The sequence below is a fragment of the Corvus moneduloides genome, chromosome 3 (assembly GCF_009650955.1).
Source record: "Corvus moneduloides isolate bCorMon1 chromosome 3, bCorMon1.pri, whole genome shotgun sequence".
NCBI classification, from domain to species: Eukaryota; Metazoa; Chordata; class Aves; order Passeriformes; family Corvidae; genus Corvus; species Corvus moneduloides.
The window spans coordinates 62,470,767-62,484,719 of record NC_045478.1 but is presented as its reverse complement, the minus strand read 5'-3'; positions in this window follow the sequence as shown (position 1 = coordinate 62,484,719).

Below are 13,953 nucleotides of genomic sequence, written 5' to 3'. Positions count from 1 at the left end.
AACGATGTCCTCAGTGATTATAGAGATAACAGAACCTTGTAATGAAATGTGATGAACTTTACGGCAACACTTTGGGAGGGGTGGTTGTGAAGAGAGTTGTCCTTTGGAAATGACTTGGATCTCATGGATCCTCCGGATTTTCAGAGAACCTTCTGTTCAGGGCTCCAAGGATGCTCCCCTAGATGTTGGTGTGATTGTTATTGGATGTGATAACACAGATGAGAAAGTTCAAAACCGTTATCTTCCGCTGTGCATTCATTGTTCTGGGGTGCTTGATTTGCACACCGCTTGTTTGCACCAGCACCTTTTTGTGATCAGTTGCTCCAAATGAACACAGAGGTGCATCTCCAGGACTGCCTGATGGCTGATCATTAGGACTTGGCTCTTTTACTGTCTCACTAATGAAATCAGAAGAGATCCTTAGCAAGGCAGAAAAAATACCTCCTAGTGAACAGGAAAGTGATAGAGTAGCAGTGATTGCTCCTGCTGCCTCATCATGGCTACACACTTATTCTGTCTGCTCACCCTGTGCAGAGCACCTCCTGCTCTTTCATGAGTGGTAATGACAGAAGTGGAGAAGAAACAAGTTTCAACTTAAGAAGAAAGATGCAGAATCCCAGGCATTTTAGTCTAAGGACTTCCTGTGTGCTTGTGCCACAAGCAATGGGAACCAGTGCTGCTCAGGGCAGGTAACAGTAGCAGAATTGACCACACACTCTTTCGATGTATATCTGATAATTTGTGGGGAGGAGGAAGAGGGAATGGGAAAGGAGTGTCACTGGTCTTAGAGAGGGATATAGATCTGGGGAATTTGTATTCCTTTTTTTCATTCTAAAGTGGACTGAAAGGAGAAGATCGAGTAAGCTATTAATGGGCACTTTCAGTAGATAGCCTGTATTGCTTCATGGCCACAGAGAGTATTTTCAGCGTCCTTCATTGGTAGGAGAGAGCCATTTAGCATCGCATTTAGGAAGAGCTTTAGAATAGGAGTTATTTTGTCTTTGGAAAAAGCTGTGGACAAGGGGAAATGAAAGCAAGAACTCAAGAGATTTTACATGGTCAAAGACACTGCCTCTTTATCCCCTTCTGAAGTATGGCATGTATAGTCATACACAGTGCAGGAGGAACAAGGCTTTAAAACTGGGCCATTCTCAAAGACTTTAGTCTCTGGGTACGTGCACAGAGTGTGGGAGCCTCTCTCTGTGCTTGCCCTTTGTTGCACCAAAGCCATCAGAAGAGTTTAATGTAAGTCTAGACACAATTAATATTTAGCCCTTTGAATGCAACTGTGCCTGGCTGTGGAAGGAATGAGGAAGATGGGGAATAAAGTCAAGGCTGCCAGGAGATCCACTCCATACCTTGTGTCATAGCCAGATTTGTATCATCCTCACTATCAGAAGGCCCCTCTGTGCATTAAAAATGACTTAAAAATTACATTGAAATGTCTTTAAAAAACCCTTAGAAAAAGATGCCGAGGTAAATTGAGTGTTATATACAAGTCTTTATGACTGCTCACAGAAATGTGATTGCACACACAAAAAATTATTATGCCCAAATAAATCAACCTTTTGGCAGGTGCAGATGAAAACTTAGGATGCAGAGAGGGCTGGCAAGAAGCCCTGTGAGTTGAGCCTTACAGGCTTCATTAAGCAAAATTTCAAGGTAGGCGAGTGATAGTTGAATGCAGCCCTTTGCAAAGTTATTACAAGTGTTCCTTCTCAAGGACATAGGCAATGTGAAATAAATACTTAGAATAATGCTTTCAGATGCTGAAGGTCATTTTAGGGTAATAATGTGTGAGACCTTTTCCTCAAATAATTTCAGATAATATAGGACTGTGTAGCCAAGATTCTGGTGAAGGGGTGTTTGTGAAGTTGAAGACCAGTAATTCCTTCTTCTTGGTAGCAGTTCAGCTTTTTCCTTCTTCACAGAAAAAAAGCAGTCTCAGTCATTTGCATTATTTCTATTTTCACAGATCACCTGTGTCTCCTTCCTAGATTGTGACAGTGACTCTGCAGGTAAGGGCAATCTGCCGAGTGGCAAATACTATATCCATTAGTTGAAACAAAGTACTTTAGGTTTCAGCATCTCTGGGTTCTTCTGCCCTTGTAAAAAATAAAATGTCTCTTCAACGTTTAATAAATGTAGCTGTAAGTGATAGCTTTTGTGTTTGCATAACAAGTCTGAAGGGTATCAGTTGGACCACATTGATGGTTGGACTAGATGATCTTGAAGGTCTCTTCCAACCTTGATGGTTTTGTGATTCTGTGATACAGTCTTCAATTTCTTTATCTGGCAAGGCTACAAAGCATATTCATGACGGTTTGTTAAGGACTATATTAACTGTCCTTGATAGTCAACTATATTTTCAACTATCCCAAAACTAATAGTTTTGCTTTTGCTGAGCTGGAGCTACATACTGAATGAGAAGAGTCACAATTTTTCTGAAAAACTATCACTGTACTGAATGACATAATGGTCTAAAGGAAGTTAGTATGTGATATAACTAAATACTATAGTAAGGGGAACAGTTCAGTTCATACAACCTTGCATTTTCTAACTCTTAGGTGTTTTGACTCTGCAAGTTTAATTCTTGGTCGTTGGTTAGGCTTTCCAAATCCAGTAGCTCAACAGAGGGATGGTTGCTGCAGCTCTGTTCCCTCAGGTCCAACTACAAGCCAGACTGGGCTAGTATTCGCAATAGTCATGCCTGCAAACACCTTTATGGAACTCACACATAAGCACATACACACAGCTGGCCCCACAGAGCAGCACAGACATGAACTCAGCACTAACAGAAACACAAACTGCACCAACAGCCTCATCCTGTTACCCTCTGGCTGTTCAGGGTGAAAATCTGCTAGTGGGAATATATATATATACATACACGTACACCATATGGCTCTCCTCAGTGAGCATCTGGATGAGACACTCAGTCTGCTCAGTAGCTGCTCCCTGCCTCCCAGCACATGGACATAGGAGCCCTGAGGCTGCAGCACCACTCCAGCTGTGGAGGGGGACCCACGTACAGACACCCAACACACACGGGAGGACACACTAAGGGCCCCTAGGAACCATTCTTAGTGCACCCAGGAGCTGGCCTGTATCATTTCCTTTTCCTGCCTGTGCCTCCTCCCTTATGCATCTCGTGATACATTTTTGTGCAATCCCAAGGTACTCTTCTCCTGCATCCCATATTGCTTCCCATATCCCTAGGCAGTGACACCCCTCAGTTTGGGAGGGGCTCCAGGAAACCGCTTCCCTGTGGTGCTGGATATTGTGCTTGGCCCATGGGGCTGAGACTCCCCTGTGACAGCCTGGGGACAGTCTAGGGAGAGATCTCATTTCTCTGATGGCATTATTGGTGTTCCCTCACCTGCCCTTGTGCCCTGGTGCTCCTCCCTGTGCAAGGAGATGGGTCTTTTTTGGGCTGGTGGTTCCTCTGGTGGCTCCTGGAGTAGCCAGGGCAGAGAATTATCTAGGTTCCCCTACCTGCTGCTATCTCTGTGTCTCTCCCTGCATGTGTGTAGTTACAGATCACATCACTTGAGTCATCTTTGGCAATCTCACTGCTAAATACTGATTTCTCTGATATGCCTGAAAGGCAGCATTAGACACATACAAAGGATGAATCTGTTGGAGAAATACCGTCCACAGAGACTGACTGCTCTGCACACTCAGAGACGGTAATGTAGGGAAAAATATTTATGTGGCCATAAATTTGGCTTTTGCTGAAGGGAGGAGATTCAAATAGGTAATTTAAATAAAATTATATACTTCTAGGAAATCCTCAGAATGCACTAGTAGAATATTTGTTACAGGCCTCACAGGTTCCACACGGCACTCAGAAATAAATGGAAAACTGTGAGCCATCATAAATTGCCCTGTGACAAATATCACTTCTAAACTACAGTGCAATGCCACTTTGGTAACAGTAAAAGTAGAGCATTATGTGACACTAAGCAAATGCCACCCATTATGTGATTAATGAAATTAAATAATACAGTGTGGCAGAATAAAGAGATGACTGGTTCTTGGAGGGGAAGGACACTAGTGAAATCTCTACAGGATGAGCATGGTGATATCTGACTTTTTGATTTATCCATGTGATTTTATTTTGAGAACTAAATTATTTTCAAAATCAAAAGGAGAGAGAAGATGAGGGAAAATGAGGGATTATGTTTTTGAGAATTTTCCAATGTGTCTTTTCATTAATTTTAGAAATGATTAAAAGTTACAGAATTTAAAATCTGACAAGCTCTACTTACTTTCAAATGAGGAAATAGTCTCAATTTGCTCCTGTGTGAAGTGTGAGCTTATGATTCTTTCCATAAATCCAACTGTGGGATCTTGTATCTTGACATGTTTATCAAATTTAACATTTCATTGCCTCTACCCGCTTACATTTCTAAAACTTTTTCATGGGCATCCTACATGGATCTGTTTTTAGGACTGCATTATTTATTCTGTCCTTTAAACTCATGTCCTGTTCCCTTTCAAATCCTTCCTTGTTAATTATTTCCTTTGCAGCCCTTACAAGAAGTGATAAAACATACATTTGATCTGCCATAGGGAAATCTGCCCAGTGTAACTCTACTGATATAATTGCTGTTATTCATGTTCCCATATGAATACTCTGAATTCGAAATAATGGGAAGTTGTAAACAAATGGATACTTTTACTTCTAATTACTCTTGCATATAAAAGTTAAGCATGTCAAAGATAATGCGTATTTTGGTCAACAGCTGTCCAAACAGTTTGACCTTCACATTGTGTTGCGATTTGACGCTGGTTAAGTGCCAGGCACCCACGAGAAAACTATTCACTCATTTTCATGAGTTGAGATAAGGATTATTGAAAAAAAACTTTAAGGCAAAACAAGTTCAAAATTTAAACAGTATAGAGGAGATTTATTATTGACATAATTAAAAGTAAAAAGGGTAATGCGAACCAAAGCAAACTTTCAGAACACTTTTCTTCCCCAATCCCTCCCTCTTTTTACCAATCATGCAAGGAAACAAACATGGGGTTTTGGTCAGTATTTCACTTCTTAAAAGTCTTTCTTTATGTTTAAGGAAAAGAGTTTCTTCTGCTGTGCCGTGGGATCCTTCCCATGGGAGATAGTTCTCTGCGAACTTTTCCAGTGTGGTTTTAACTCTCACAAGCAACAGCCCGCCCGAACCTGCTGCCATATGAATCCGTCCCATGGGTCAAGCAGTCTTCCCACAACTGCCTAGCGTGGGTCATTTTAGTTCATGGGGTTTAGTCTTTTAAGGATGAGCTGTTCTAGTTTGGAAGCAAAGGCTCTCTTCCTCGATCTCTGAAAGCAAAGGTCCTCTCTCTCTGTTCAAGTTCCTCACTAGATTACAGCTTTTCAGCATCCACGTGCTCCAGCTTCACAGGCTGTGTGTGGATCTCTGCACTGCCCCATACACCTCATGAATTATAGGGAAACAGTTTGTTGTATTGTGGTCCTCACCACGGCTTGCAGGAGAATCTCAGCTCCAGTGCTTGGAGCACCTCCTCCTTCTCCTTTTTTTTTCACTGACCTTGGTGCCGCCAGGTTAGTTTTTCTCATGTGTCCTAACTTTTCTTTTTCCCCTGACTTGGAAGAATGTTGGTGTCTGTAAGTTGCAATTGAGAGGTTGATCTTGCCCAGGCTCCACATCAGGGGATTGCTCACCATGTCTCTTGCTGCTGGCTGCGTGGTCCTTGCTGGCACCGCATGGGTGGTTCTGTCCTCAGGAGGGTCCCAGCCACACGGTCCCGGCTTTAGGATGGGCCCAGCAGCCCTCCCTGGGAAGGGGCCCAGGGGCCCCCTCACCACCCCTCGGAGGGGAGCAAGAAAGAGATTCTTGTGATTTTTTCTTTCTTAAATGTGTCATCACAGAGGTGTTACCAACCTGTCTAATTGGGCTGGTAACCGGCCCATTGTCAGAGCCTTCAGCGATTGGCTCTGTGCCGGACATAGAAGTTTCGAACAGCTTTTTTCTTCTTTCCCTGCCCCCTCAAACCAGATTTTGTTAAACCAACACATAGGGTCATTCTCACACAGCCACTTCTTGTACCACTTGTTGGTTCAGACCTGAATGTATCATCACAGTGTGCATGTTCACCTGGTTCTTTGTGTCTTCATCAAATCCGTTCTTCACCTGCCTTACAAGGGAGAAGATGGGGGGCCATTGCAAAGAAAAAACCTAACCTGTGTCTCAGTACCTGTGCAAATGCTCAGGATGCTGCCAGTGTCCTAGGTCATAGACATGACAGAATGGCTGAGGTGAGGAGGCTGCTGTGGAGATCATGGAGTCCAATAGCCCACTCAGACCAGGGTCATCTACTACAGGTTGCTCAGGGCTGTCCTGTCATGTTTTGAGTAACTCCAAAGATGGAGACTTCACAAGCTCTCTGGGCAACCTCTTCCAATGTTTAAGCACACACAAAGTAATGAAGCTTTTTCTTATGTTTAAATGGAATTTCAATTTGCTGGCTCCATCCTCTTTACACTATCCTGTTAGGTACACGCATTGATAAGATCCTCCTCTTCTCCAGGCTGAACTGTCCCAGCAATCTCAGTCATTCCTCGTATACCAGATGCTCCAGTCCCTTAACTATTTTTGTGGCCCTTTGCTTGACTGTCTCCATATGTCCATTTTGCCTTTGTACTGGGGAACCCAGGTGTACCTCACTAATGCTGAATAGAGTGGCAGGATCACCTTCCTCAATGTGCTGGCAATGCCTGTGAGCCTGTGAGCCTCTGCCCCTCTGCAGATAGATCCCATCTCTTCTTTGCAGTTCTTGATCCTCAAAATGGGTCCCATCATGGTACCATCCCTAGAGCCATGCAGTCACTTCATCTAATACGTTTCAGGTCTCCCCTGCCCAGAACAAATCTGTAGAGAGCTAATAAAAATATAATATGAGCTATGTCTTCCTGACTTCCTAAAATATTACAGTTTAGACATAGAAAATGAATGCCAAATCTGAATAATGGTCTTCCCAAGTGATAATCTCAGTATTGGGATAGGAATATCAATTTTTTGAAGTTTAGGTAGACCACATATGGCAGCTGGCTCTCAAGGCAAAGTCACGATCTTCAGCCATTAGGAAAGCCATCTGTTAACTTCTAGGGTTGGAAAATTGAAAATGTTTCCTGGCTAATGGAAAGATGGAGAGAGGAGGAGAGAGGATTTGATTTTAACAGCTGCTTATCTTAGCATGGTTGAGGGTTCCCTGTACCACTAAGTGTATTTATCTTTGTTGACACCTCTTTTAGTCAGATCCTCAGTCTTGTCTTTTGACAGGCAGCAGTGAAGTTGTTCTTTTTATCAAAAGGAACATGGGGAATGGTCCAAAAAGAAAAAGGAGCAAGTAGTGGTGTCTTCAGTCACAGTTCCTTCCCATAGAGAATTTTCGATGTCTCACTTCTCAGAAAGGGCTTGGCTCCGGAAATTGCTCTTCCCTGTGCTGGCCAAGATTAGAGTATCTGTTATTCCAATCCTAAATTTATGCAATTTAGGAAAAAGTACATGCCAAGCTAACTTAAAAAAGCTCCCTAATGAAAACAGCTTAACCTCATAAGCCAAAAGCATGGTATTAAAATTATATCTGCAACTTCCATCTGGATATCAGAGTTAATTTTGTTTTTTGATGGGAGAAATGGTTGCCCCTTAAGGGGCTGTATTTTGCTATGTTTCAAGAAGAGAACTTAAAATCTAATGAATGGCAAGGCTTTGGTGTATTTTCTTACCTCTTTTGATAGTGAGATCCTGATGTTATATGTATTGCAAAAGTCATGCTGCAGAAGGATTGCCACGTCTTCGTGTTATGTTTTTACTTTATTGCCTTTTTGCTATTTGCTCACAAAGGATAAATACACTGAGACAAGATGAAAGCACTGTAAATAATGTGCAACTGAAGCTGACAGACGACAGCTCAGTGTAGTGACTTCCCTGGATGAGAAAGACGTACACTTTTTCTTCTTGTGAGTTCATTTGCAGCTGTGATATACTGTAAGGATTAGTTAGATTTAAATATTAGGCGTCCAGCATCCTAATGGATCATCCAGGTAATGTCTCCCACTAAGGGATATGTTGGTTTTTGTGAACATTTAATGAGACTTTAATCCTCTGTGTTCTTCTGAAAGGACCTCTGAATGTCCTTGGTGAACTTCTTTTAGGTTAGGGGGTTCACTCTTTCTTGTCTTCAGTTGCTATAGATACTCCTTTAATCTCAATACACTTTACTTAGGAGTTGTAATTTGCCTTACATGAACCCAAATATCATCCTATATTGGACAAAATATCAGATCTCAAGAGACTCTTGGTCAGCAGGATACCAGCATAGTTTAGGTGTTGAGGTTCAAAATTATGAACTGGTCAGCTGTATCCTGGATACATTTGAGATCCATAGTCACGTAGATTTTCACCTTCAGAGTTGCTGAGAAACTTCTTGATTATGCTTAGATGAACTTCACCCTCCACAATATGAGACTGGAGATTTTTTTTTGTAAGGATGTGTGCTTTTTGGAGATTTCTGCTCCTGCTGCAAAGATTGTTTATGTATTTTGTATCAAGTGATAAATAAAATATGTTTGTTTTTAAGTGAAAATAATTTTATATGATATAATAATTATATTATAATTTATCTTTTTTCTTTCTTCTTCTTCATCCACTGAATCTTGAATTTTCTTCTATTGGTCAGACAAGTCTGGCAGGAATAGACTGCTTTCCAGAGGTTTTCATAGGGTAAATGAAGGTTTTGAACCCAAGTCTGTCATCGTCTAGAATTTAAAGAATCATAGAATAGCTGAGTTATAAGGAACCCATCAGGATCATTGAGTCCAGCTCCTGGTCCTACACAGGATACCCCAAGTGTCACACCATGTGCCTGAGAGTGTTGTCCAGATGCCTCTTGAATTCTGTCAGCCTTGGTGCTGTAACCACCTCCTTGGGGAGCCTGTTCCAGTGCTCAGTCACCCTTTGGCTGAAAAACCTTTTCCTCATATCCAACCTAAACCTCCCCTGACTCAGCTTCAGGCCATTCCCTTGGGTTCTATCACTGGCCACCAGAGAGAAGTGTGTCCCTTCTCTTCACATCGCAAGGAAGTTGGAGACTAGGATGAGGTCTCCCCTCAGTCTCCTCCAGGCTGAACAAACCAAGTGATCTCAGCCCCTCCTCATACAGCTTCCCCCAAGGCCCTTCACCATCCTCACGGCCCTTCTTTGGACACTCCCTAATGGCTTAATGTCTTTTTTATATTATGGCACCCGAAACTGCCCCCAGCACTCGAGGTGAGGCTGTCCCAGTGCAGAGCAGAGTGGGACAATCCCCTCCCTTGCCTGACTGGCGATGCTGTGCCTGATGTTCCCCAGGACACGCTTGGCCCTCCTGGCTGCCAGGGCACTGCTGGCTCATGTTCAGCTTGCCAGGGACCAGGAGCCCCAGGTCCCTTTCCATGGCACTGCTTTCCAGCATCTCATTCCCCAGTCTGTACTCCCAACCAGGGTGCTCCATCCTGGGTGCAGAATCCGGCACTTCCCCTCATTGAGCCTTGTAGAGTTGGTGATTGCCCAGCCCTCTAATCTGTGAAGGTCTCACTACAGGGCCTCCCTGCCTTCAAGGGAGTTGACAGCTTCTCCCAATTAGTGTCATTGGAAGATTTACTTAGTATTCCTTGGAGTTCTGGATCCAGGTTGTTCATGAAGATGTTGAAGAGCACAGGGGCTAGGATGGAGCCCTGCAGAATCCCACTAACCAGCCTGACATCACCCCATTCAGTATAACCCTTTGTGCCTGACCTGTAAGCCAGTTGCTCATCCATCATGTGTGGGTGTATGCTGCATATTGTGTCCAGAAGGATACTGTGGGAGACAGTACCAAAAGTTTCACTGGAGTCCAAAAGGACTTCATCTACTGGCTTTCCTAGACCAGCTAGGTGGGTTACCTTTTAAATCAGGTTGACAAGCAGGACCTCCCCCTCATGAAATTGTGCTTGCTGTGACTGATGACTGCCATGAATTGCTAGCTGTTGTCTAAAATCAGTCTCTTCAGCTTTATTTTTGAAGATAAAACTGTCCTTTTCCAGGACAGGTGGGAGAAGGATCAAGTGGAGGATGCTACCCATTGTTACCTCTGAGTCACTGAGAAGGGCAGGATGTCACAGCTTTGTCCTTGTCATTTCATGTTGTCTAACATTGTGGGTCACACCCGTGGCAAGGAGATTCATGGGTGTCATTCTGAAGTACCTAAATCTGCTTGTTTTGTCCACAAGGAAAGACGAACCAATGAACTCTGCGTTCTCTGAAAGCTGGACCACCTGGTCAGCTAAGGACACTGTGGTCAGTGCTGTGGTAGTTAAGTTGGTGGTTTAGCATTCTATGTATGCGTGAGTCTTGTCTCTAAAACAGTACTTTTGAATTCAAATAAGTCCTAAAGACAGTATTTTGAATTTAAATCTTAATCAAGGAGTTATGATCTCTTTTTTCTTAGGATCACTGAAAAATTAACATGTTTTCCTGAGAAGCTGTTACCTGTACTTTTCAGATAATTATTGATTTTTAAACTCTTCAATGATAATTTGCACTCAGAATGCTTCTAATATAAGAAGTGGTAATACCAAATGATTTTATATATTTGTTAACACACACAAGCATTTTATTTTGATATCAGCAGAGATATGCTTGATGTTAATGTAAAATGTTAAAATAAACTTACTTGAAGCTTCTGCCATTCAGAAAATCTAAAGAAATAACATTGTTTCAGAGTATTGCACTAGGTAACTGTGCATGAAGTTGGCAGATTTCAAAGAGCTAATAAAAATATTAGTTATACTGTAAACTACCGTGAAGAGAAGCAGAGAAGAGATTAATTTCTTAGCTCAGCTTATTAACCTTAAATCCTAGAAAAATATTTTCTAAGAAATGTGATGTTTCTTGACAAAGAACAAATGTTTCTAGGAAGAAATGTATTTTAGGAAGTTTTCTTGCTATTTTTTTCTTTTTTTTTTTTTCAGGCCAAGTTGAATAAAGTATATTAAATGGGAATAAAGAGAGAAAACTATTGATGTGCCCTTCAAATATCCTGTTTTCCCCCTCATGAAATCATAAGCCAGAGCTGAGGCACCACTGAAATGAGCCAAATTAAAAATTCAGTGCACCTCCTTGCAGCCTTTATCTCTCTGTTCTTCCACATGCAGAGGAAGCCACTTTACCACCATATCTGCAGTAATTTGTAGGGAGATCATTTTAGAGGCTCATATAAATCATGAAAGCAGTGTTCTCACAAACAGTGCTTGCAAAAGGCACACGTAACGTGCCCGACTGAGAGTAATTACCTACAGGCATGCCATGGGCTTTGTTTTTTCAAACCTTTCCACAGTAAGTGATACTGTGAAGTGAATTAATCTCTCTTTTGTCTTCCCAGTAAGTATCAATTAGTGTAAAATAAGGTCCTCTCTTTTCCAGCTCATAATTGTTGCTTCTTGCTTGATTTGTCTGCTCTGGCAATTCATACTCAAAAATGCTCTTGAAGCCTTTGTGTGCATTCTTGCTGTGTGCAGCATGCCTTGCTTCTCTCAGAACGGAAAGCTGCCTGTTTTAGTAAGACAGCTCTACACTTTAAAGCTTGCACGTAACAGATGTAGACCAGAAGACTGAACAAGGGCTAAAGGCTAAGCAAAGAAAAACAACAGGAAAGGAAAAGACACGCTGGAAAACTTGAATTCCATAGAGAGTCTGATGTCAGTCTTCTCATAACATCAGGTACAGTCCTAGAAATCCCTGCAGATAGTGAGGGAGGCTGAACCTCATTTTGTATTATTGAGTAGTAGGAACAATCCCCTTGAGATGCAATACAGCATGAGTTCATCAAGTTCAAGTCGTCAGTTTAGCCACAAAAGGCCAGTTTGGCCAACATGTTTAGATATTCTATCACAGAATCACAACTCCTTTCCAAAATGTAAAGTTCCATACTTCTATTTGGTTGCCATTTGTCGCTAGATGCTAAATATTTTGTATTTACAGTGCTCACTGGAATAGGGATTGGTATTAAAATTCACTTCAGGAAGCAAAGCTTCTTAATAGCTGAACTGGGAATTATTGTTGTCCCTTTGCTCTGGCTAAGTAAATGGTTAATTATCCACAACTAAATTGAACAGCTTCCAAAAGGAGAGATCCTTCACTTCCTCTTTTCTCCCAGTCTCCCCTGAACTATCATCTACTGTTTAAGCACTCTGCTAAAATTGTGCTTAGTTTCTTTTGATGTCATGAGAGATGAGAGCTCAGGCCTTCCATCTTCTTTGCAGGGTGTCTTGTTCTTGAGGTGCAGATTAGGACATATGAGCAGTAGCAGCAGCAGCAGCAGTGATTTATGAAGCGACATGGAGATGGTCACCCAGCAGTGGAAGGAGTTGTGTCTGTGATTTCAAATTGAGGGAGGCACCTCCCTCAAGTACTGGGTAATGGAACTTATGTCCCAAAGATAAGTTCTGATTTTGGTGCTGAAATTCACTTTAGCACTTGCAAATGCCTGCTTTATAGAAACCTTGGGGTTTGACCTCAACCCACACAGTGCTCTATAGATGGCTGTTGTGAGATAATGACATTGTCTAAATAGAGTATCTTAAGCAGAAGGCTGATGTAATCTCAGTTTAGATTTATGACAGAAAGCAGGGCATTTCTCTTTCTGAAGTTGTTTACTTGCATTCATCCTTGTCATACCTTTGACAAATGTTTGAGTTTGCATCTTACAAGTACTGTGTCTATATAAAAAGAAAGGCACTTGCACTTCACTTACTTTTTCCTAAGTGTCCTGGATTTAGCTGGGATAGAATTAATTTTCTTCTTAGTAGCTGGCACAGTCTTGTGTTTTGGATTTAGTACAAGGATACTGTTGATACGACACTGATGTTTTGTTTGTTGCTAAGTGGTGCATACCCTAAGTCAGAGACTTCTCAGTGTTTCATGCTCTGACAGTGAGGGGGTGCATAAGAAGCAGGGAAGGAGCACGGCCAGGACAGCTGACCCAGACAGGCTAAATGGGTGTTCCATATCATAGAACATCATGTTCTGTATATGAACTGGGAGGATTGGCTGGAAGGGGATAATCACTGCTTGGGGATGGGCCGAGCATTGATGAGTGAGTGGTGAGCACTTTTATTGTACATTGCTTCATTTTCCTGTGTTGTGTTCCTGTGTCTTTTTCCTATTATTATTATTATTGTTATTATTATTATTACTGCTATTGTTCAGTTTGTTTCAATTATTAAACTGTTCTTATCTTGACCCACAAGTTTATACTTTTTTCCAATTCTCCTCTCTATTCCAGTAGGGTAGGGAGTGAGTGAGTGGCTCTGTGGTACTTAGTTGCCAGCTGGGGTTAAAACCTGACATTCAGAAAGCAGAATGATCTTGGGATGATGATTTTTTCACTTGTGGCTTGCCAGTTCATGGGCTGAGAAAAGGGAGAACTATTGTAGCCGTGTTTCCGCACTAATCCATTTTGAACAATGAACCTGGTGAGGGGAGATATTACAGGAGGGCAAAGAGTTTTCATGGCTTATTTTTCTTGGAGAAGTATACCTGCTCAGCTTATTTCTTTGCTGCAAGTAGAAGAGACAACACATGGACAGGTAATAATCTTTCTTGGTGCCATGTGGCATAGGATTTCACTGGAACATGGTGATGTGTTATTGCATTCCGAGTGCAGTATTTGTGTTGTGAATATGTGCAAGCATGCAGAGACTCTGCTCAGTGAGTTATTAAGCCTCTTTATCAAATGCATAACAGAATCAGCAAGCTACACAAATTAGATGTCTGAGTCATAGTTTTCACATTTGCATAGGAGGGATAATAGTACTACTTACGACAGGATGAAAGGTCGTAAGTATGTCCCGTGTTTATGTATGTATTTTTAAGCAACATAAAATATGAAATTTGAAGTAAACTTTTATTTCTG